We start from the raw sequence: 27,176 nt of genomic DNA, 5'->3' as shown, positions 1-27,176 counted from the left end.
GGTATAATTGGTTGAGGTCCTGAGGGCCTCGGGTGGATTTCGGAAGGTTAACGGATCGAGTTTGGATTTGGGAGAAAAGATGAGGCAGCTAATATCTGGTGTGATCGCACCTGCGCAATAAGGACCGCAGGTGCGAGCCAGGGGTCATAGGTGCAGTTTGGGCGAAGCTGAGCAGTGACCGCAGGTGCGAAGGGTGCGTCATAGGTGTGAGAGTGAGAAAAGAATCTGGGAGCGCAGGTGCGAGGGTATGTCCGCACCTGCGAAGGCGCAGATGCGGAAGGAAAGGCGCAGGTGCGGAGTCAAGCTAGGCAGAAGGAATGCGCAGGTGGGAGGTTATGGCCGCACCTGCGAGACCGCAAATGCGACGAAGAGGCCAAAAGTGCGGAACTCAGGGCTGGGCAGTGTCTCTTTTAAAACGAGAGTTTGGCTCTATCTCATTTTATTTTTGCCCATGGGAGCAAATTTTGGTGCACATTGGAGTGCCGTCTTCATTAATCATAATGAGGTAAGTGCTTTCTTCACAATTTTGAGTTAAATAAATGAGTTTATATAGATTTGGACATGGAAATTAGTTTAAATTGTGGGGGTTTTGGTAGAAAACCTAGAATCTGGTATTTTGGATTTTGACCACGAATTTGGGCATGGAATTGGGAATAAATCATATATTTGAGTTCATAAAGTTATGGGTAATGATTATCTTCGAAAGGTTTCGGAACCCGGGCACGTGGGACTGGGGTGGTTTTTATCGACTTTTCGAATGGAGTTGGGAATTGTTATAAATAGGATTATAATGGATATTAGAGTATTGTAAATTGAATTGCTATGAGTATTAGAATATATTTTCATTGGTTTGCCCATTATTTGGCTAGTTGTGGAGCGTTAGGCATCAGTTTGAGTTGTTTGAAGGGCTCGGAAGCCGGTTATAGAACTTCGGAGCGAGGTAAGTCTCATTTCTAATCTTGTAAGAGGAAATTAACCCCATAGGTGAATTAAATAAATATTTGTACCTAATTATAGGGGCTACGTACATACGAGGTGAGGAGAATCCGTACGTAGCTACTATTATGCTATTGTCCGGGTAGTTTAGGACATGCATCATGCTATACTTGGAATATTTATGCCCTTACTTGCTAATATAATTACATAGTCATGATAAAAATTGATAAAAGAATTGTATAAGGTTAAATTCACTTACTTGAAAATTTGTACGAGATACTTGACTGTAAATGATAAACTTGTGTTTTCTTGAAAAACATTGTTACTTGTGGATCGGACCGAGCGCCTCGGTAGTAAATAGATGCATGCATCTATGGTTCGCGTCATTCGACCCTCTGACAGTGCACAATTTAAATATTTGTTGGATCGGGCCGTACGACCTCGGCATGATTTGTGCATGCTTGTATTGATTGCCTTGACACTTATAAATAATGATATTGCCCCCGCGGCCCGAGTTAAATTGTTAAATAATGGGAGATAAATTTGGAGATTTCTTAATTACGAAAAAATTGCTTACTTACTTTAAAATATTGAGCTTGCAACCGTTCATATAATCCATACTTAATTATATCATTGATACCCCATTTATAGCCCATAGTAAGTGTCGAAGTCGACCCCTCGTCACTACTTCTTCGTGGTTAGGTGGGATACTTACTAGGTACGCATTGATTTACGTACTCATACTATACTTGCTGTACATTTTTGTGAAGGTGCACATATGTTTAGCGGCCTTGTGGGCACAGAGGCGCGATTATGGCAGGGACTTAGGTGAAGGTGCAAACATTTCTATATGACGCATCGCAGCCAGCAGAGTCTCCTTCATAATATTGTATTTTTTTTTCTGTCTAATTTGTATTCCGGACAGTTATTGTATCTTATTTTAAATTCCTAAAAAATGCTCGTGCACTTGTGACACCGGGTATTTGGATAATTATAGGATGTTCAGTATTGAAATTGGAAAATATTATTATTATTCTGTAAATTCATCTTTTACTAAATAAATTGAAGTAAATTTACGATTTTAAAAATATTAAAATAAAAATTTAATTAACTATTTAGTGTTGACTTGCCTGACAGTGATGTCCGGCGCCATCATGACCTTTACGGATTTTGGGTCGTGACAATCCTTCTAACTAAGATGGGGCTTTATAAAACAATCATGCGATGTAGAGAGATAACGCTACCAAATATGCCACTAGCTTAATGACCAAGCCAGCTGCGTGAGCTATCCTTTTTTGGTTTTATAGCTATATATATATATATATATATATATATATATATATATATATATATATATATATATATATATATATATATATACTATACTATACTATATATACATCTTAAGTTATGAATTATTGGTTATCGCTTTTGGGGCTGAACAACCTATAAGATTCCAGCAAATTATAGTAAATCATTATTCAAAATGGAATAGGTTTAGCTAATAAATTGGCAACTATATTTAGCTTTCTAGTTGCCGGCCAAATCATAGTAATAGTGGTTAAAGAAATGAATCTTGGTTTGTTAAAAGAAATAAATCTGGTCCATCAAGTATTTTGAGGTACACGTGTAAACCACTCACCCTAGAACCGGGGAAATGGAGAGATTATTAACCGGAGGAGCCAGGTCCCTCCCAGGTTCAAGTTCTATGTATTAATAGTGTAAAAAGTATTAATATCATCTAATCATTTGTTTACCCGTAAAACGATACAGTTGAATTTATACGTGATTTTTAGATAAGTGGACTAATTTGATCCTGAAATAATACAATAATTGAAGAAATGTACAATACTTAGCCTTTAAAATGTGGATGAAACAACAGAGATGACAGTTCCGGGAACAAAGTTTCTGGGCACAGACAATGATGAGATCAAAAAGTGGAAAAGTAAGATTGTATTAAGCTTTGTATATTATATAGTGTAAGTTTAGCCAGAAAATACGTGTCCTTTACAATGATAACTGGGCTCACTATTTATAACTGTGTCTAGGGAAGGAGATCCTATGATCGTGTCCTCCTTTAATGTCAATTACGAGGGTCATTGATGAAGATGTAACGGTGATCATAAATACCAAATTATCTATAACGAGTCGTCGCTCTTGATGCTGCAGAATATTCCTTATTAAATACGACTGGGCACAGAGCATTTAATACATCTTTATGAATGTTATATCTTCCGGTGACAAACGGAATTGATGCGTTCGGTCTTCGGCCATCCCCGTCTTGGTTTCCACGTGTCTTTTCTTTCGATGACCACATGTTATATCATATTTCACCCTATACAGATAGTCCCCCTGCATTTCGGTGACATAACTTTGTATTACCGGGAAGTTGGCAGAAATATTCTTTTGACGGGAATTACTATAACTCCCTATGAAGGCTTCTGACGGTTGATGAGACGCACATGTCTCTGTATTTAATGTCCCGAACACGCGTCATCCCACGATTCAGCACAGCTTTTACTGATTATCGAGGTAATCATGACCATGAATTTAGCCGCCAAAATTTTACCTATACGCATCGTTCTTTTCCTTTGCACTTCCTAATTTCTCGAGCTTCTGATTTGCATCTTTGTTCTCCATCCTTTCTCTAATTCTCTTCAAACAAAAACCTTTTCCTTCTTCTTATTCAATGGCTTCTTCCTCCAAGTGTATCGGTTCTTCAAAGACCAAGAACAAAGTTGAGGACTCTGCTCTTCTAGCGGTGGGTTCTATCATCCCAAGAAGACTCAGTACCACAAAAACCTTTGGATAGAAATTCCCTACTACTAACCCTCGTACATGGGCTATAAGTAGGTACCCTTCTTCCATTTATCCTTTCAGTATTACTGCTGTAAAGGAAGACTGTCACTTCCATGAGTTAATTATCATTGCTCCTGATCTATCGGAGCGAGTGACCATTCCCAAGGGAGGTTTTACATATTCTTACATGTATCCCTTTACTTTGGGTGCGTTTTCTTTGAGTGGAGAGCTTGATTCCGTAATTGCGGAGTTTTTCCTTCGCTACCAGGTGTGTTTGGCACAGGTAAGTCCTTCAGTGTGGAGGACGATCTCTTGCCTTCGATACTTGTACCAAGAGACTAGAGAAGAGCTGGCATTAGCTCGTATGATGAATCTCTACTCCCCCAAACTTTTCCGTGGGGATATGATAAACCTCTGAAAATATGGTCACCATGCTGTGTTGATTAGCATGGATGATGTTAACGACCGTGGGTGGATGGAATGGTTCATTGCAGTTGCCACCAATAATATCATTCCGACAACGGCTTCATCCTTTCCAGCTACTTGGAACCGCACTCGTAAGATCTTTATTTAATATTTTTTCTTTTACCAAATATTCTCCTATGGCCGTATCGACTCTTCACCCTTCATATGTTTCAGCAACTCGATGGACCGCACCGGTGGTGGAACGCATGGACCGGTGGGTTCAGAAGATCTTGGACATCACGATGCCCGAAACTCATTTGTGGAAAGAACTGGCCCTTAAATACGGGTGGAAGGCCAAAACTCATGGTAATTTTAACTTACCTTGCTTTCATTTATTCTTTTATATGGAGAACTTGGTTGAACCCTTCTGACTTGTTCACGAAATTCGGTCTACCTGCAGGCTCTGTTGCTGTCCCCGAGGAGGATGTCTTGGTTGATCCTGCTGATGGAGCGAGGCTTCTTCGGGAGGTACTTACTTGAACAGGTACTCCCGGGCCTACTTTCAGCACAAATATTTCTTTACGGAGTCCCCGGCCGGAGGATAAACAACCAAAGAGAAGACGTTCCTCTGCAACTAGGGAAAAGAATAAGAGGGTAAAGATTGATGCCCCCAAGTCATCTCCGGTGGTGATGGTGACTGGTCTTCCTTCCGGTCTGGTCATGGACATTGTGATGATTGATAATGATCAAGAATCTAGTGATGAGGGAGCTTCTCTACATAGAAGACAATGATCCTCATCATCTTAACAGGATGCCCTACCTGTTGAGAGAGTTACACCAATCGCGGACGATGCCTCGGCACTTTGGGGGAGAGTTTAATTTGGTAGATAATGTCAACTCCCATTTTCGGGCACCAATTGTTGTGCCTGGTACTGCGGGGCTGAGTACCGTGTACTTGTCATCTTTAGTTAACGAGCATCCAACAGCTAGCACTGCATTTGATGCAGCTACTTCTCACTCTTCAACTCCATCAGATTTATCTCCGTCTTCATCAATACCAGCAACTGCTACATCACTTCCATCTTCATCCACTCTTCCACCAGCAATTGCTACATCACCTCCACCGGCCGCACCTGACCATGAAGAAGGTGTTCCTTTTCCACAGTCCCTAATTCTTGGGTATTTGGGCAAAATTATGATGCCCCTCCTGAAGATCCACAAAGGAGGAGGAACGTTACTCTTCCGGTCTCTACCGAATGCAACTTGCTATCCCGGCCGGTGGAGCTTGCTAATTATCTGAAGCTTTTGGCTTCAGAGAAAGACTGAAAAAAGATTCAGGCACACTAGGGAGAGTGACTGAACCTCTGAAGGCTCTCTGGAAAACGATGCACAATGCCGCAGTGGTACGTTCATTTCTTCCTTTATTATTTCATCTATTTTTGGGTGTAAGCATATCCTGAATTTTACCCTTTTTACTTTGTAGGCCAACTTTCTTGCTTCTGAGGGCCTTTAGAGGTTGATTCGTGAAAAGGAAAATATTACCTCTACACGGGATCAGCTTTTGACATAGCACGAGCAACATGTCGCTCGCCTTTTGGGACTGGAAGCCAAAGTTGTTGAGGATGTTGTATTGGACGCTCGTTTGTGGCAAAGTGGGTAAGAAGTGGTAACCCTTAGCAAAGAAATTGGTCCGCTGAGGGTTAGATTTGACAAAGCTAGGGCCAAATGGGTTGAAGTCCATAATGTCATTTTTGCTGCAACCGATCGTGAGGCTGCCTCCGCTGAAAGAGTGATTAACTTAGAGGCAGCCTTGAACTCCAAAATTAAAGAGCTTGCTGCTGTGGGGGAGAAACATGCCCAGTTAGAAGAGAAGAACTGGAAAACTATCGAGCATAAAAGGCTCTTTAGTTCAACTATCTGCGACCTTGATGTCAGCCTCAAATCTGCTAGGTCCACCAGGGAAAACCTTTTAGCCGAGGTAACCCAACTCAAAGAAGAACTCAAGTGTCGAGAGGCTTCCCTCATTGTTGAGAAAACTTACTCCATGTAAAATATGAGGAGAAAAACCTTGGAAGAGGCCAAAGTTGGTGTCATTGATTTTGATGCCGAAATTGCTAAGACACGCTAGCTTGAGATAACTGCTAAAACTGGACTCCCATCGAGGTCTGATGTACCTGGCCCTTCTAGTTTTGGTTTCGAGGTTTGGGGAACTAAAGTGCAATCGGAGGGTGACGATGCTGAAGACCAGACTAAGGAAAATGTCGAGCCATCGATGGACCCACCTACTTCTCTCGGGGATGCGGGCACTTCTTTTCTTCCTGGTTCCAGAGACACTGTAGTTTAGATTTTCTTTTCTTTTTCCTATTTTGTACTTTTACCATTTTGGCACGTTCTTGTTAATAACTACATATTTTTTCTCAATTATTGTTTTAGTCTTACTTTCGTTTGAATATCCATGCAAGTCTTTAACCTTTGCATTTGCTTAAGAATTTTGCGCATGTTTTTCTGTTCGCACTTTACTATGTGTAGTCTCGGATTCATTTTCCTCAAAGCACTTTGGTTATGAGCATTATCCCTTTTACATGAGGGTTTCTATAAGTATTTACGCAAGTTTACTTTTTACGTCCTTTCGTGTACGTCTTCGGGTGCATATTTCCTCAAAGGCATTTTGATTCCGGGCACAAATTCTTCTGAAACCAACCCTTTAACGTGAGAGTTTTCATAAGAGGGCGCCCCCTTATGTTTACGGTGCTCTTGAAGAGGACATCTCATGTTCATTATGACACTAAAATTTGAAGTACTTGTTTAACTTTCTAATGACAAAGTTAGTTCATCGTTCAAACAAGAAACAAGGTAAAAACAAAAAGATTTCATTTCATATAATTCCTACTATTTTTAAAAGTACACAAGCATTTATTATGCTAAAATGAAATTGCCATTACTTGTGGCTATCTTGTACAATGTGTTTCTATGGGGCTAGTTGTGCAGTCCCTGGTCTTGATGATGCATTTTGTTTTCAATTTTCGTTTCCACGTTGACGTGGCAGTCAATGTGTTTCCGTATCCTCATATCATTCCCCCCCTCCAGTGTTCGAATGCGAAGAATGCGAATTGGAACACTGGAAGTCTTGTGCCTTCAAAGATTTCCTCCAATGAGTTGCTAGATAATCATTAACTCTGCAACATACCTTCGTTCCCCTTAGGAATCCATGCTATCTAGCAAACGAATATCTAACAATCCTTTAGTGGTTTGTGCTCGTGAACGGTCGGGTAACCTTTTTTTGGTAGCAAACTTAATTCCCAGTGGGAATTTGCTATCGAACCAAAGATTATCTAACCATCCCCGAGTGGAAGCTTGTTTGTTTGCCTTGCTATCAAAGGTCTTATTGTTGCTGTCTTCGTAGTACGCTTTCTATCGCTGCCTCATTAAAAACCTTGCTAGAAAAACCCAATTGGGAAAAAAATTGAAAGAAGGGAAAAAGAGTGCATCACATACTTTTCGCTTGAATAATGTTCATCAACGATAATATCTTTTTGAGATGTGCCACGTTCCAGGTGTTAGGCAACTTGTCTCCATTCTGGTTCTCCAACTCGTATGAACCTTTCCTAGTGATAGCTGAAATCCGGTAGGGACCTTCCCACATTGGATCCAGCTTCCCCGCGTTGAGTTCCCAGGTATTTTGGGTTACCTTCCTCAGAACCAAGTCTCCTACTTTGAAATAACAGAGGTTGGTTCTTCAATTATAATTATCTCTCCATTCTCTACTTTTGAGCTGCCATTCTTACACGTGCCAAGTGCCTGCGTTCCTCGAGCAGTTCTAAGTTTATTGACATTTCTTCGTTGTTTGATTCTTCCTCTACCCGAAAATATCTCAAAGTGGGTTCACCCACTTCCACTGGGATTAGAGCTTCATCACTGTACACAAGGGAAAAAGAGTTTCTCCTGTGCTTGATTTGGCCGTTGTTCGGTAAGCCCATAGAACTCCGGAAAATTCTTCGGGACAATTGCCTTTTGCTGCTTCCAACCTTTTCTTGAGGTTTTGAATAATCACTTTATTTATTGACTCCTCTTGATCATTTGCGCTCGGATGATAAGGAGAAGATGTGATCCTCTTTATTTTCAAATCTTCGAGGAACTTTGTAACTTTTGCACAGATAAATTGTGGCCAATCATCGCATGCTATCTCTTTAGGTATTCCGAACTTGCAAATTATATTTTCCCACAGGAAATTGACCACTCTGCGTTCTCCAATCTTCTAATAAGGACTTGCTTCCACCCATATAGAAAAATAGTCAATCAGAACTAAGAGAAACCTTACCTTTCTGGGAGCTGGTGGCAGTGGTCCGATGATGTCCATCCCCATTTCATGAATGGCCATGGGGACAGAACTGAGTGTAAGGGTTCTGCCGGTTGGTGTACTAGTGGTGTGTAGCGTTGGCACTTATCATATTTTGTACAAAGTCTTTGGCGTCTTGTTCTATGTGAGGCCAGTAATTTCCTGCCCGTACCAACTTCAGAACCAAAGAATCTGCGCCCGAGTGATTGTCACATATCCCATCGTGGACTTCTCTCATGACATAATTAGCTTCTGACGCTCCTAAGCACTGAGCCAGGGGGCCTTGGAAAGATTTTCTATACAATTGGCCTCTCTTGAAGCTATAACGTAAAGCTTTGGCGCGTAATGCCCGTGATGCTTTGGGGTCTTCGGGCAACTTCCCGTGCTTGAGATAGTCGATTATTTCATTTCTCCAGTCACAGACCAGACTAGTCAAATTTATCTCATAGTAACCATCCATATCCAGGACTGAGTTCATCAGTTGCACTACCGTCTCGGACTCTGATCCCTTTATTACCATCGATGATCCTACCTAATGCATCTGTTTCTATGTTATCCTCCCTCGAGATATGAGTTATTGACCACTCCTGGAATCGTGCCAAAAGAGCCTGGACCTTGACCACGCATTGTTGCATACATTCTTCTTTGGTATCAAAGATCCCATAGACCTGATTTACCACTAACTGCGAGTCATATTTGATTTCGATAACCTCGGAATCAAGTCCCCAGGCTAATTCGACCCCAACAATCAAGTTTCATACTCTGCTTCATTATTAGTTAATGGGATCGTTCTGATGGCTTGCCTTAAGGTTTCCCCCGAAGGAGTCATTAAGACTATTCCGAGACCGGACCCTTTTACATTGGAAGCTCCGTCTATAAATAAGGTCCAAACCTCCGATGTGGATTTTGACACCATTACTGCCTCCTTGGTTTCCAAAGGCAGTAGTCCCGAACTGAATTCGGCCACAAAGTAAGCCAAGACTTGCGACTCAATTGCAGTCCTTAGTTTATATTCTATGTCAAACTCACTCATTTCGACGGACTATTTGACCAATCTACCCAATAGCTCGGGTTTATGGAGGATGTTCCGTAAAGGGAAAGTATTCATCACAGCTATCGGATGGCATTTGAAGTAGGGCCTTAGCTTCCGAGCGGCGACTACGAGAGCTAAGGCTAGTTTTTCCAAATGTGGGTAGCGTGTTCATGCTCCTGTTAAAATTTTGCTAACGTAATAAATGGAAAATTGCGTACCTTCGTCCTCCCGGACTAAAACCGCACTTACCACAACTTCTGAAACTGCAAGGCAGACTAGCATTATTTTACCTTCTTTTGGTTTTGAGAGAAGTGGAGGGCTTGATAAGTACTTCTTCAGGTCCCTCAGAGCATGCTGGCACTCCGGTGTCCCTTTAAAATTATTTTTCTTTTTGAGCAGTATAAAGAAATGATGACATTTTTACGACGATTGGGAAATGAACCTGCTCAAAGCTTCTAATCTTCCTGTGAGCCTTTGGACTTCCTTTACGTTCGATAGTTGATTCGGGATATCCTCTATGGCCTTGATTTTATCGGGGTTTACCTTAATTCCCTTTTGTGAGACCAAAAATCCCAGAACTGACCCTGAACGCGCACTTTTCGGGATTAAGTTTCATGTTATGCTTCCTCAGGATGTCGAATGTTTCTTACAAATGCTTAAGGTGGTCACGTGCATTCAAAGACTTAATAAGCATATCGTCTATATAAACTTCAATAGTCTTTCCTATTTGCTTTTCAAACATCTTATTTACGAGTCGTTGATAAGTGGCTCCAGTGTTTTTCTCAACTCGAAAGGCATTACATTGTAACAATATGTACCGAGATTTGTTATAAATGAAGTCTTTTCCTAATCTTCCAGGTTCATCTTAATTTGGTTGTACCCGGAATAAGCATCAACAAAACTCATCAGTTCGTGCCTGGTCGTGGCATCAATCATTTGATTGATATTTGGCAATGGAAACGAATCTTTCGGGCACGTCTTATTAAGATCGTTATAGTCTACACACATGCAAAATTTATTGTTCTTCTTAGGAATTGCTACTGCATTGGCTAGCCAGACCGTACATCTTACCTCTCAGATCGAACTGATATTAAGCAAGCGGGTTACCTTTTCTTCGACGAATATATTCTTGGCCTCAGCAATAGGTTTCACGACCCAAAAATCACACTTGTCGTGATTACACCTATTCCGATACTAGGCAAGCCGACAACATCAATAACCCATAATTTCTTTTAAATACTGAAAACATAATATTTAAATTTAAGAGTAAATACCACAAACATAGATATAAACACTCCCAAAACCTGATGTCACTGAGTACATGAGCATCTATGCATTACAAGTCTGGGAAACCGGGTCTATAATAATCCAAGACCAAATACAATAAACAAAAGGATAGGGAAGGAGAGACAAGGTCTGCGAAACATAGCAGCTATCTCTGAATCTCCGAAAAATCAACTGTGTGAAAGAATCAACACCCACTGTGTCCGGGATCACCTGGATCTGCACACGAAGTGCAGGGTGTAGTATGAGTACAACCGACTCTGCAAGTAACAATAATAAATAAGGAACTGAAAGTAGTGACGAGCTTCTCAGCTAAGTCCAAATACAGTACTTTTCAACATAAAAAGATAGGCACGCTCTCAAGTTCAACATTTAATATTTCACAGAAATTTCATATCAAATTTGACCGACACCGAAAATAATATTTTTTCGAATTTTCAAAATAGTGATATATGACAGCTGAAAAGCAGCAAATAATGCAAATAATGTATCCTCTCAAAGTAACAATCACTCAGTCCTCCCATTCACTCAAATCTCACAGTCACTCTTTCCTCACAGACATTCATTCCTCTCAGTCACTTAGCATTCGTCACTCGCACTCAGTAGGTACCTGCACTTATTGGGGGTATGTATAGACTCCGAAGGGGCTCCTTCAGCACAAGCGCTATAACAAGTCAATCATGGCATAAATCAATAAAACATGTTGCGGCGTGCAGCCCGATCTATAAATATCCTCACAATTAGGCCCTTGGCCTCACTCAGTCATCAACCTCTCTAGTCTCTCTGGCACTCAAAAGTCATGATAATCAGCCCAGAATTGATAATATGAAGTTTTAATAAATAGCAACAGAGACTAAGATATAATATGAAACGAATAAACATGATTGAGTGTGAAATTACTATTTGAACATATAATTCAACCACAGAAATGACCCCAATGGGTACCAATAATAACAGCATATGACTATGCATGATTTTTAATACGACTCTCAGCTCAATTTTCCCTAACACATAGAGAATATACGGATATCAACAGATAATTCAATTATACAGTTCCATGGAATTTGACCAAGTCACAATTCCTACGGTGCACGCCCACACGGCTGTCACCTAGCATGTGCGTTACCTAAAAACCAATCACATAACACATGTTCCGGAGTTTCATATCCTCAACACAAAATTTAAAACTATTACTTACCTCAAATCATGTAATTCTTTATTCGGCCTCGTGAATTGGCCTCCAAACACCTCGAATCTAGCCACAAATAATTCGATTCAGTCAATAAAATTTATGAGAATTAATTCCATAAGAAAATATTAATTTTCCATCAAAATCCAAAATTTAGCTCAAAATTGCCCATGGGCCCCACATCTCGGAACCCGACAAAAGTTATAAAAATCCGGAAGCCCATTCAACCACGAGTCTAACCATACAAATTTTACCAAACTCCGACCTCAACTCGACATCCAAAACTTCAAATCTTATTTTCAAATCCCTGATTTACACCTCAAAAACATGTAATCTAGTCGGATTATTCGATGATAATTCAATATTATGAAGTAGAAATGATCACAAGTGACTTACCTCAAGATTTTCCGTGAAAACCTCGCTCAACTTCGCCCATCCCGAGCTTGAAATGCCCAGAAATGACAAAAGCTCGGAACCTCTCTGTTTTTGTACTGCCTAGGGGTTTCCGCTTCTGCGAGATTTTGTGTGCATCTGCGAACACGCTTCTGCGAGGAGTTGTCCGCTTCTGCAAAGCTGCCTCATCAAGTACCCTTATGCTTCTGCGATCAAATGCCCACATGTGCGGGGCCACTTCTGCGGCTACCTGCCGCTTCTACGATCGAAGCCCCAGCCACTCCCTTACGCATCTGCGATGGAAGGCTGGCTTCTGCGAGCTCGCACCTGCGATGGAAATTCCATAGGTGCGATTACATCAGATGGCAGAAACCTTCAGATTTTCTTCTAAGTCTGAATTCAATCCGTTAACCCTCTGAAACTCACCCGACGCCCCCGAGACCTCAACCAAATATACCAACAAGTCCTAAAACCACTAATCATACCCCAATTCAATCCTAATGAACTTTGAGATTTCAAGTTTCCACAAACGACGCAGGAACCTATCAAATCAAGTCTGGTTGACCTCAAATTTTGTACAAAAGTCATAAATGACATAACAGACCTATTAAAATGTTCAGAATCGGATTTTGACTCCGATATCAAAAAGTCAACCCCCGGTAAAACTTTCCAAAAATTTGACTTTCGCCATTTCAAGCCTAATTACACCACGGACCTCCAAATAATTTTCCGGATATGCTCCTAAGTCCAAAATCAGTATATGGAGCTATTGGAATTATCAGAATTAAACTCCGAGGTCGTTTACACATAAGTCAATATCTGATCAACTTTTCCAACTTAAGTTTTCAATTATGAGACTAAGTGTCTCATTTCACTCCGAATTCCTTCCGGGCCCGAACCAACTAACACGGTAAGTCATAAAACAACTGTAAAGCATAACTTGAGTAACAAATGGAGGAACGGGGTTATAATACTCAAAACGACCGGCTGGGTCGTTACATTCTCCCCCTCTTAAACAAACGTTCGTCCTCGAACGGGCTTAGAATCATACCTGGAGTCTCAAATAGGTGTGGATATTTACTCCGCATCTCCTGCTCAATCTTCCAAGTAGCTTTTCCGACTGGATGGCCTCTCCACTATACCTTCACTGATGCTATGTTCTTTGACCTTAGCTTTCGAACCTGCCGGTCTAAAATAGCCACTGACTCCACATCATAAGTCAAATTACCGTCCAGCTGGACTTTATTGAAATCCAAAATATGAGACGGATCCCCGACATACTTTCGGAGCATCGATACATGGAACACTAGATGAACACCTGATAGACTAGATGGCAAAGCAAGTTCATAAGCCACTTCCCCAATTTTCTTAAGTATCTCAAAAGGCCCAATATACTGAGGGCTCAACTTTCCCTTCTTCCCGAACCTCAACACACCCTTCATTGGTGAAATCTTGAGTAGAACCTTTTCCCCAACCATGTAAGCAACATCACAGACCTTCCTGTCGGCATAACTCTTCTGTCTAGACTGTGCCGTGCGAAGCCGCTCCTGGATCACTTTAACCTTCTCCAAAGCATCCTGAACCAAGTTAACACCCAATAGCCTAGCCTCACCCTACTCAAACCAACCAACCGGAGCCCGACACCGTCTCCCATATAATGCCTCATACGTTTCCATCTAAATACTCGACTTGTAGTTGTTATTGTAAGCAAACTCCGCGAGTGGCAGAAATGTATCCCAAGAACCCCCAAAATCAATGACACAAGCGCGTAGCATATCATCCAATATCTGAATAGTGCGCTCGGATTGTTCGTTCGTCTGAGGGTGAAATATTATACTTAACAAAACCTATGTGCCCAATTGTCGTTGCATTGCTCTCCAAAACTGTGATGTAAACTGTGTACCAAGAGTTGTTCCTAAACCTTCGAATCACTATTCCACCTTACTATGCACAAACCACGGGATGATTCCACGTTGCCTTATTCTATATAGGCCTGCCAACACAACATAATTAAAAATCATTAATTTAACCATGGACCCTAATTTCGAACATCCAAAATTCTGTTCAAGACCCGAATCTCACATCCACACATTGTATAAGTCTGAACAAGTTGTATCAAGCCATAACCATAATCCCAGATATAATAACATAACATACCACACAACTCGCATACTCGCAGCACCATTTCCGATCTCGGTAACTACTCCAAACCAACCAAGTACTATATTAAACCCCACATCCCGCAAAACCTCGTTCCAAAACGTTCGTACACTACTGATAATAAAAGAAACACGTGGAATCTCATAACCCCTTATCAGATCAACAAGTCATGGAGTTATCTTGCCCCAACCATAACCATAATCACTTTCTAAGCCGATTTTCAATGCCATCCTCCCGAATATACCATAATCAAACCTGATAGAACCCATTCTAGGTCCAATGACCATATATTATTAAACATAACTCTCCCACAAACATGCCATGCTAATCTAACTCAAGCTGCAAACTACGCAATCCGTGTACCTAAAAATGAAAAATATTTCAAAGAAGAGAACCGTTTCGCAAGTTCAACAAGCGCTTCTACAATCGACCTGCTATGAGCTCACCATATATGGTAAAACCAAGACACACGAATCTAATAATGGTAACCAGCTCTCCTATAGCTCACATTAAGATCAACCCGCACAGACAACTCACGTGCTATCGTATCAATATCTAGACCCGCACGAATAACTTACGTGCCAATAATATCAGTATATGGATCCGCACGGATAACTCATGTGCCAATAACATAAACCGCCTGGCATGGTCACAGGCCTCTAGTCCAAGAAAATCATATAGGAGCAATCAAATAAGTACACATGTTTATGATAAATGAAATAAAATTCACATGCTCCTGGATTGGTATAAATAACACGCCATAGAGTAGGCATGTCCAAAGTGCGCTATAATAACTCAAATCGACAAGTGAATGCAGAAATAGTAACTACCCAGTTTATTCAGGGAATTAGCCTCTTTGTAACCTCAAGTATAGCCCAGATAGTTCTCAACAAAGGTACGAATATGAGAAACGTCATAACTTTAAGCTTAACCATCAACTCTAGGCATATCATAGTCTAAACATTTTCCCGAGTCTGAATACTTTCCCCGATGCCCGTACATGGGCTCAAACCTCATATATATATATATATATATATATATATATATATATATATATATACACTCATAGCACGTAGTCATCACAAAGGCAACTAGTGCCTCCACTGAGTTAAAATAAAATACCCACCTCAAACAGGCTGACCCTGAAACAACATGCTTTTAAGAACTCTTAGTTCCCCAAATTCATAGAACACATGAACCATTGTAACTGATCACAACTCCAGCACTTGAATGACTATCACATCCTTCATGCATGATCATCCCACTAGGAATATTTTCATAATTCTTTCGTGCCACATATCAATAATTTGAATATCAACAGTCTATTAACTAGGTGAGTATCACAATACCGATGACATCCGAAAGTCAAAACATAATGCGCCTTTTGAAATGCGCACCGTTCTCAAGGATTACCGAGCAGTTATAACATTTATCTAAATATATAAAACTGACCATTCTATTCATAATTCGTGGCCTTCCCTTCAAGAATGAACTGCCACCTTGTACATGTAAATCTTAATCCCGCACAACACACCACATCTATTATGCCATCATGTGACAAGCACAAGAATCTCCTTATCAACTTTGAGTCACCAACAATTTACATACCCGGTTAGTTAGAAACCTTCCTCTTGCTTCCTTTCAGGAGGAAATCACAATACACAACACGTTCCCCACACTGGTAGAAAATATCTGGTTCAAACAATGGTAGAAACCATCAAGAACACTTTGAAACCCATTTGCGCCTAATCAAACTATCACAACTAAATTCCTCTAATTTGACCAAGCCACGCAGGTCATCAAACCCAAGAATATTTATACCAAAATATCTTTAGAGCCTCACCACATCATAATTTCCCTCAAGTTGACACTTCTCCTTCTCAGAACACTACCATCCTTACCCAAAGCTCACTACAAGACATCCTAACATAAAATGACACTGCCCTAAGGCCCATAAGCCATTTTGTTCTTCTTAAGTACCACAAAGTACCACAACCGAGACACCCACTCTAAAGGACCTTATGTGAATTTTAAAATTATTTCTCTTTCCTTTTTATACTGAAATGTAGAATCCATAGTCATACAGACTTACCGCAAGTCCCGATACCATCCAATGTAAATAACTGATTCTAGCGATATATGAATCCGAAAAATTTTCAAATGCCACATATATATTTTGAATCAATCAGAACCCTCTCGAGAGTCACCCACTTTGCTCAAATCCAAATTGTACTGCCCAAACGGGCCGAAAGACACATGCCCCCTTAGCACAGCACCCAAAGAAGTAACCCTGCCTTAACACCACCAATCAAATTCATACTTCGTTCGTACTACATCCTTCACAATAACAACTCATTTATCCCATAATTTCAATATACTCATAAAGTGCAATATAACTTGTATCCAAGAATTTTCTTACTCGAGTCATCTTCGATCTCTACCTCTGCAAGTCATAACTAACCCATAAGTATGCCTCAAACAAAAACTAAAATTTAACTATCCATGAAATTGAATTGTCAATAGCATGCTTCCACACTTGACTCAAAGCCATAGAACAAAACACTCGATAACTCACAATACCCATACTTTATTACTGCCGTAATATTGCAGTCAGCTCAACAAAACATTTTCTCAAGCTTATGCAACACCCACAATAAAATACCTAAATCATCCGTTAAGTTCATATTTATTCTCGTGACAGTCAAGTCAACTTTCTCAACCGGATTCAAATTCAAATCCCAACACATACGCCCCACTGGTAGAAAATAAACTCTCTACTCAATATTATAAGGAACACACCTACGTAGATTACTCCGCAGGAGATAACCCACATACTTAGCCTCAAATTGGTATCTTGCTATACCCTTTCGCATCCACAATTACCACGGAATCACTTAATATTTCTGAGTTTGAACTCATCAACACGACATGAAAATATACTTTGCTCCACAATTAAACAACATGAAAGATCCCTCAACGCATTAACAACTCAAGACTCACGTCACATCAAAATAGGAATCAAGTACCCAATAGCAGACTCTTGAGTCACAAGTAAACTTTATTCGTCTCATTCAACCCACCTGAACACATACGGCATTCACATCATACTTATCATATAGTCATTCAACCGCCCATCAAGCCACAAATTCCACCCATAGGGATACTACCGACGCATAAGTCCAAACGCACAAGTTCTCACATCCGAAATTACCGAGCTTAAGCTATGGTCTAACTCCGGCCTCAAGTCCTCCAGACTGGCCTATCAACAAAACACAGAATACTCATATCGAACCTCGTTCATGGAATTACAAGCCAGTGATACATGGCTGATACTGAGCGCTCACATGCGTGGAAGGAATTCAAAGAATTATGTTTCAAGCTAAATCAATTCTGCATGATAGAATAAAAGAAAGTGAAATTTTCCTAAGGGTTCGGCAACCTCTCGAAGATAAGTAGAGACGTCTCCGTACCGATCTGCAAGACTCTACTAAACCTGCTCTCATGACTCATGAGACCTATATAACCTAGGCTATGATACCAACTTGTCACGACCCAAATATCACACTTGTCGTGATGGCGCCTATCCCGATACTAGGCAAGCCGACAACATCAATAACCCACAATTTCTTTTAAGTACTGAAAACATAATATTTAAATTTAAGAGTAAATCCCACAAACATAGATATAAACACTCCCAAAACCTGGTGCCACTGACTACATGAGCATCTATGCATTACAAGTCTGGGAAACCTGATATATAATAATTCAAGACCAAATACAATAAACAAAAGGATAGGGAAGGAGAGACAAGGTCTGCGAAACATAGCAGCTACCTAATCTTCAAAAAATCAACTGTGTGAAAGAATCAACACCCATTGTGTCTGGGACCACCTGGATCTGCACACGAAGTGCAGGGTGTAGTATGAGTAGAACCAATTCAGCAAGTAACAATAATAAATAAGGAACTGAGAGTAGTGACGAACTTCTCAGCTAAGTCCAAATACAGTACTTTCCAACATAAAAAGGGTAGTCATGCTCTCAAGTTGAACATTTAATATTTCACAGAAATTTCATATCAAATTTGGCTGACACAGAAACTAATGTTTTTCCGAATTTCCAAAATAGTGATATATGATAGTTGAAATATAGCAAATAATGCAATCAATGCATCCTCTCAGAGTAACAATCACTCAGTCCTCCCATTCACTCCAACCTCACAGTCACTCTTTTCTCACAATCACTCATTCCTCACAGTCACTCAGCACTCGGCACTCGGCACTCGACACTTGCACTCAGTAGGTACCTGCGCTCACTGGGGGTGTGTACAGACTCCAGAGGGGCTCCTTCAGCCTAAGCGCTATATCAAGCCAATCATGGCATAAATTAATAATACATGTTGCGGCGTGCAACACGATCCATAAATATCCTCACAATTAGGCCCTCGGCCTCACTCAGTCATCAACCTCTCCAGTCACTCGGGCTCTCGATAATCATGATAATTATCCCAAAATTGATAATATGATATTTTAACAAATAGCAACAGAGACTGAGATATGATATGAAATGAATAAACATGACTGAGTGTGAAATTACAATTTGAACATATAATTCAACTACATAAATGCCCCAGTGGGTACCAATAATAACAGCATATGACTAAGCATGATTTTTAATACGAGTCTTAGCTCAATGTTCCCTAACATATAGAGAATATACGGATATCAATAGATAATTCAATTATACAGTTCCATGGAATTTGACCAAGTCATAATTCCTACAGTGCACACTCACACGCCCATCACCTTAAAACCAATCACATAACACATGATCCGGGGTTTCATACCCTCAGGACCAAATTTAAAACGGTTACTTACCTCAAACCACGTAATTCTTTATTCTGCAATGTCTTTGCCTCCTAAATTGGCCTCCAAACGCCTCAAATCTAGCCACAAATAATTCGATTCAGTCAATAAAATATGTTGGAATTAGATCCATAAGAAAATATTAATTTTCCATCAAAATCCGAAATTTAGCTCAAAATCTCCCGCAGGTGCTGGGTCGCTTCTGCGGCTACCTGCTACTTCTGCGATCGAAGCCCCAGCCACGCCTGGACGCATCTGTGGTGGAAGGCTGGCTTTTGCGAGCTCGCGCCTGCGATAGAAATTTCGCAGGTGCGATTACATCAGATGGCAGAAACCTTCAGATTTTCTTCTAAGTCTAAATGCGATCCGTTAACTCTCTTAAACTTACCCGAGGCCACCGGGACCTCAACCAAATATACCAACAAGTCCTAAAACACCATACAAACTTAGTCAAACCCTCAAATTACCTCAAACAATGCTAAAACCATGAATCATACCCCAATTCAAGCTTAATATACTTTAAAATTTCAAGTTTCCACAAACGACACTGGAACCTATCAAATCAAGTCTGCTTGACCTCAAATTTTTCACACAAGTCATAAATGACATAAATGACATATTAAAATTTTCAGAATCGGATTTCGACCCCGATATCAAAAAGTCAACCCCCCGATAAAACTTTTCAAAAATTCGACTTTCGCCATTTCAAGCCTAACTCCACTATGGACCTCCAAATAATTTTACGGATACGCTCCTAAGTCCAAAATCACCATACAGAGCTATTGAAATCATCAAAATTAAATTTTGAGGTCGTTTACATATAAGTCAATATCTGGTCAACTTTTCCAACTTAAGTTTTCAGTTATGAGACTAAGTATCTCATTTTACTCTGAAATCCTCTCGGGCCCGAACCAACTAGAACGGTAAGTTATAAAGCAACTGTAAAGCATAACGTGAGTAATAAATGGGGGAATGGTGTTATAATACTCAAAATAATTGGCCAGGTCGTTATAATAGGGCGTTGTTTTTATCTTACTGGAGGTATGTTGGGATCCAAACTCAGCTTATACACGGCTAATTCCGTCGGGATACATGCCATAACCTCGTGCGACCATGCAAAAAATCGGCATTAAATTTAAGGAATGCAATAAAACTAGACCTGAGCTCTGGGTGCAGTCTTGTCCCCAAATGGAATTTTCTTTCTAGGAATTCTTCAAACAATGCGACTTGCTCCAGTTCCTCCGTCGTGGACTTCGTTGCGTCCGTCTCTTCTAGAACTTGAAAATATCTCGGCACCTGATAATGTTTTGACGACTCTAATCCCGGGCTAACTTCTTCTAACTCGGGAGTAGGTATCGGTTCCTGTAATTTTTATGTCGTGTGCTCCTTCCCTTTTCTACTGGAAACCGAAATTGCATTCATCTCCCTTGCTGTCGGTTGATCACCTCTTATCTGCTTGATTCCTTTGGGCGTTAGAAACTCCAGCAATTGGTGATATGTTGAGGGTACAACTTTCATCTCGTGTAACCATGGCCTTCCCAGGATGATATTGTATCCCATATCACCATCTACTACTTCGAAGAGGGTTGTTTTTATTACTCCTTCAGCATTCGTGAGTTGCAAAATCTCCCCCCAGGTCATCATGCTCGCAAGGTTGAATCCAACGAGGAGCTTTGTTGCCGGAATAATGCTTCCAGTGAGTTTAGCTTGATCCAATACTCTCCATTGTATGATATTAGCCAAACTTCCTGGATCCACTAAAACACGTTTAATCTTAAAATTCAACACATTTAAAGAAATTACTAGTGCATCATTGTATGGTAGCAGCAATCCATCTACGTCCTCCTCTGTGAAAGTAATATCATCTTCCTGGAGTCTTATACTATGAGTTATTGATACTTTCGTCTTCTTCGCTGCCGAAAGGGTGACCCAGTTAATCTCATTCCCTCCAAAGATCATATTGATCGTTTGGCACAGGGAGTTCTTCTCCTGCTTTCGAAGGTTCCATGTTGTCTCTGTTACGACCATAATTGTTCTTAACTCGGTCACTCAAGAATTCTATGAGGTGATCATTCTTCAATAGTGTTGCCACCTCTTCCCAGAGGTGTCGGCAGTCCCCTGTTCGGTGGCCGTTCATCCCATGGTATTCACACCATAAGTTGGGATCCCTCTGGTTAGAATCGAATCTCATAGGTCTCGGGAATCGTGCCTCTTTAATGTTTCTCATTGTTGACACCAGCTCCATTATACTAACGTTGAAGTTATATTCCGATAACTTGGGGTAAGAAGGATCCTGAGACCCTGACGTCTCTTTATCCTGAAGTGATATATTGTTTCGACCATGATCGGTCCCTCTGTCAACGGTGAACTAGTTTGCTGCCATGAAGTTTCTGCCACGACCTTCGGTCCGCTCGTAAGGCAAAAGTCGGCCCCTCAAAGTTTGTCTATCCACGTCGTAGTCATCCTTTAATTTTTTTCTACTCTTCTCCTGTCCTTTGACCGATGATTAGAATCGACCTGGTCATCTTTGATACTTATCTCTGACTCATACTGGTTGTGGACATCTGCCCAAGTTGTTGCTTGAAACTCAAGCAGGCTCTCCTTCAGCCTTCGGGAAGCGTCTGAGCTTCTCGGATTCAATCATTTGGTAAATGCTTTAGCTACCCATTTATTTGGGATAGCCGGGAGCAACATTCTTTCTTTCTGGAATTGGGTAACGAACTCTCGTAATAATTCGGATTCTCCCTATGCGATCCTGAATATGTCGGCCTTCCGGGCTTGTACTTTTTTGGCCCCGGCATAAGCCTTGATGAAATAATCCACGAGCATCTGAAAGGAATCTATAAAATCCTCGGGTAATAATGAATACCACGTTAGAGTTCCCCTCGTGAGAGTTTCTCCAAATTTCTTTAGCAACACAGATTCAATTTTGTGAGGAGCTAAATCATTTCCTTTTACCACCATTGTGTAGGAGGTAATATGCTCATGTGGGTCTGAAGTCCCGTCATACTTTGGCACTTCAGGCATTTTGAACCACTTTGGGATTAGTTCTGGTGCCACGCTCGGCTTATACGGCAATTGAGTATACTTCTTCGAGTCCGGGCCTTTCAATATTGGTGGCGCGCCCGGGATATGATCCATGCGGGCGTTTACTTCCCTCATAAATTGTAGAAGTTCATTCTTGAGCGGGTCGTTCTCGTTATTGAGACCGGATCCTCTCCCCGCTACCCCGTCGGAGCCAACTTCACCCCTGGGAGTGTTGTTGTCGGCTCTCTACGTTGTTTGGTTTGTAGGAAAATCGGGAAGAATTGGATCTCGTCTTTTGCATTATTCGAAGCCTACGATAGCGCCTGCTTTAGCTCTATCATAACCTTATCCTGCGGCGTGAGATGGCCTAGAATGATCGCTTGTTGCTCTTGCAGGACCCTCACCGCATCCATGACATGCTCCTCATTAGCATCATCGGGAGTTGTCTCACGTACCTGTTGAGGGTTCTGCCTGTCATGCAACGGCGTGGCGTCATTTCCCTCATTGCGGGTGTCACTGATTGAATCCTCGAAATGAGGTCAATCCCCTCGAATTCCAGGGTTGTGTGTTGTTAACATGGGGTTATCTTCCATTTTTTGTTATTTTTTCTAAGACAAAATAATCATATCATATTAGTAAAAAAGGCAAGGATCAATTTAATTGCACGTCTGTCTAGGCCTCACGGTGGGCGCCAAACTGTTTACCCATAAATGGTATAGTTGAATTTATACGTGGTTTCTAGACAAGTGAACTAATTTGATCCTGAAATCATGCAATAATTAAAAAAAATATACAATACTTAACCTTAAAAATATAGATGAAACAACAGAGATGACAGTTCCGGGAACAAGATTTCGGGCACATCAATGATGATATCAAAAAGAAGAAAAGTAAGATTGTATTAAGCTTTGTATAGAATATCGTGTAAGTTTAGCCAGAAAATCTGTATCATTTACAATGATAACTGGGCTCATTATTTATAGCTGTGTCTAGGGAAGGAGTTCCTAGGATCGTGCCCTCCTTTAATGTCAATTATGAGGGTCATTGATGAAGATGTAAGGGTGAACATAAATAGCAAATTCTCTGTAACAGGCCGTCGCTTTTAATGCTGCAAAACATTTCTTATTAAATGCTACCGGGCGCAGAGCATCTAATACATCTTTATGAACGTTATCACTTCATGTAACAAGCGGAATGGACACGTGTCTTTCCTTTAGATGACCACGTGTCATATCATATTTCACCCTATACATCATCATAAGTTAATTACACATAAATTTTATAATAAGTATTTATCTATAGTCTGTTAACACGGTAATTAATCAACTTGTTATCACAATTAAACTGTAGTAATAGTGTAAAAGATCTTTTTTACTGTTAGTGTGTATATATATATTCATCTAAAAGTGTGTGAATATGTGAGTGATGAACTCTTAATAGGTCGATGTATACAATGATGGATGCACCAATACTTCCTTTATTAGTTTCTTGTGTTTTTTTTGTTTTTGCGGGGGTGGGGGGTGGGGGGGTGGGGGGGCATACTTACTTAAATTCATTTTGACCACTTTATTAATTACAATACATATAAAATATAGAAGTGTAGACGTAGACAGTATCAAAATGGGCATGCATCGAGAAGGCAGGACCCCTTCCCCTAGTCGAGTGGGTGGGGGTGTTTAGCTTCTTGTTTGACATCTGCTAAGGTTTATGACTACTAGGGTTGATTAGGATGGTGACTTCATTAGTGGGGTTATTCACTAATTGTAGATTAATGAATGCACGCACCGAAAGTGGTTAACATGACCACCTACTTCTCTTTGCTTCAACCATCATTAATGGGTTTCTCTTCAAATTGAAGAGTAACAAACTAAAAAGAACGTAAATCACTACCACATAATGCAAAGAAACTCTAGTGCATGTCGTGGAATGTCCATAGTTTCATTATTTTTTAGTAGTCTGTGAAAGAAGAATGTTACCTTTTTATATTTAAAAATAATTTAATTTTAAAATTCTCATATATTAGTGTCACATGAATCTTATAGTATATTTAAGATCACATAATTATAAAAAAAAAAAAAAAATTGCTTTTTGTGTCTAATCAAATTGCGATACATAAATAATATACCTGCTAGAGCAAGTGAATGTGATGAACAAGTATATATTATGCGGCATAAAGTAAACTTTATAATTAGAAAGAATATTGGTGTTCTACTATGGTGTTCCTGTAGTCATGAAAGTGCATCGGAGAACCTGTTCCATTTGCAAGTTCTGTCTAATTCATGCTTGACCTTACTTAGATCCTCCTTTAGGATTCTTACCTGCTCCTCCCTTTTATACAACTCATCTTTTATTTTTTCTATATTTTCTTCTAGAGTGAGTTGTGTGCGATCAACTGTCTTTTTACCTATTCCTAATTTCAGTTTTAGATTTTCAGATTTAAGCTCTAGGACAGTTGAGTCAAGTGCATGAACCTGGTTTACATAGTATTTTCACTTACAATTTCACTAACCCTAAGTTCTAGGTTTTTACGCTTAGCCTTCAAAATCACACATTCTTTAGACAACTGTTCCTTTTCACTGTTTACATCCTCAGATTCATCAATTAGTTCTAGGAGTAACTCAAACAACCTTTCTTTAGACAACAATTTAATTTTGTCTTTGAGATGAATTATACTTACCTCAGTTTCTTCATCAGATTCCCCGATGGCCATAAGTACTTGTTCATCCTCATCATCGTCTGAGCTTTCATCTGAGCTTTCTCCCCAAGCAGTGACCATAGCCTTGGTTGATCCTTTGTTGTTGCTTTTCTTGGGTTGAACCTGTTCCTTCTTCCTCTTCCTTCGTTCAGCTATTTTCTTCTTCCATTTAATTTCCCATAAAAGACAGTTCTTGATGTGGCGATTAGTCTTTTCACACTTGTAGCATCCATCATTGGTTTGCTTCTCGGGAGCTTTTGACTTGCTATAGTTTTTACTTCTTGAAGAGCATTTTCCTCTCCTCAGGTACTTCTTGAAGTCCTTTGTGCTCATAGCCATTTCATCTTCTAGATCAGAACCTTCAGTGATTTTGAGTGCGAAGCTCCTTTCCTTCTTAGGTATATCCATTTTCATGGTTTGTCTCCTAAGTTCATAGGCAGTGAGATTTTCAATTAATTCATCCAGTGGGAGAGTGGCAATATTTTTTATTCCTGAATGGTAGTGATTTTTCTCTCCCAAGAGATAGGTGAAACCCTAGTCAGTATCTTCTCGACTCTATCTTCTTCAGGAATAATCCTTCTAAGAGACTTTAGTTTATTTGTCAGTGTAGTGAACCTTGTATACATCTCTTGAATTGATTCTCCTTCCTTAATAGCAAAGTTCTCATATTGAGAATACAGTAGAGTTCCTCTAGATCACTTTACCTGAGGTATTCCTTCATGAGCCACTTGCAATGTGTCCCAAATTTGTTTAGCAATAGTACAGCTTTGGATTCTGTTATAGGACCAAGTCCACAAACAAGTCATTTCTTGGCTTTAGCATTCTTCTCCCATTTCTTCAAGTCCTCAGCAGTGCAATCTGCTCTTGTCTTTGGTACCTCTACTCCTTCAGCATTTATCTTCGAGGTAGCCAGTGGACCATCGGTGACAATGTCCTATAGCTCATAGTCTTCTCCTATAATATGATCTCTCATCCTGTTTTTCCACCAAGAATAGTACTGGACGTTAAGGAGTGATGGCCTAGCAGTGGATTGCCCTTCCCAGTTTTCAGGTGGTGCACTCATGTTGATCTTCTCCTAAGGTGTAAGCCTTTTCAAGGAGAACCCGCTCTGATACCAATTGATGTTTTATACTTCAATGCCACACAATAGGGGGGTGATTTGTGTGGTGTTCAATTTTCGCGTGCACTAATTATAGAAAGACCTGGTTCTTCTATGTGCTCCTTATACATACTGTTGAAATAGTAAAAGCGAAAAGTAAAGAACACAAGTATTTTTACGTGGAAAACACTCAGCTCAAAAGGTAAAAAAAACCATGACCTACTACTCAGTAGGATTTTTCCCAACACATCACTAAATCACTGAGCCAAAATAGCATTTACAAAACTCTTTGTAAACCTAAGAATTACCTCTAATCCCATTGTAGCAATCAACCTCTAACTGTTGCGACAACTTCAAGTTAACTCTAACTTGAATACTCAGAGTACCTAATACAATTGCCTCTAGATAAAGCTGAAAGGTACAATTTGAAAAGCCCTACTACAATTGAACTAGAATAAAAGACAGACACTTGGAACAGATTCTTCTATCTGGTTCATGTAGCTTCTGGTTCGCACACTTGAATCTCACAATAATTGTTTGCAAAATGTCTTGCTATTTTGCTCTCAACTCACGTTTAACTTCAGCGTTTGTGCATTCCTGTAGAATGAAAACATCTTGCAATATATAGAGTTAGTAGAATGGGAAATAACTATAGTTCTAATGCTATTCTTACTTGGTGGAAGAGTTCTAGTTATCTTTAACTTCTAACTCCTCCCTTATCTTGGATAAAGTTCTCTTCGAGTAAGGAGTCTTTCTCCTTATCATTTATGCAACCTTTTCGATTAGGAGATATTAGATATAACAACTTAAGCTTATCTCCTTCACGTGCATCCCTTATGCTCGAGTCTGCCCGTGTCTGTGCACACTGTTTATGGACCTAGTTCATGCTCGTTCCTTTATCAATCATCAAAACAAACTTTACTTGAGCCAACAACGTGTAAACCACTCAGCCTAGAAC

Source organism: Nicotiana tabacum, chromosome 15, assembly GCF_000715075.1.
Source record: "Nicotiana tabacum cultivar K326 chromosome 15, ASM71507v2, whole genome shotgun sequence".
Lineage (NCBI taxonomy): Eukaryota > Viridiplantae > Streptophyta > Magnoliopsida > Solanales > Solanaceae > Nicotiana > Nicotiana tabacum.
The sequence above is the reverse complement of the archived record's forward strand: the minus strand, read 5'-3'. Positions refer to the sequence as shown.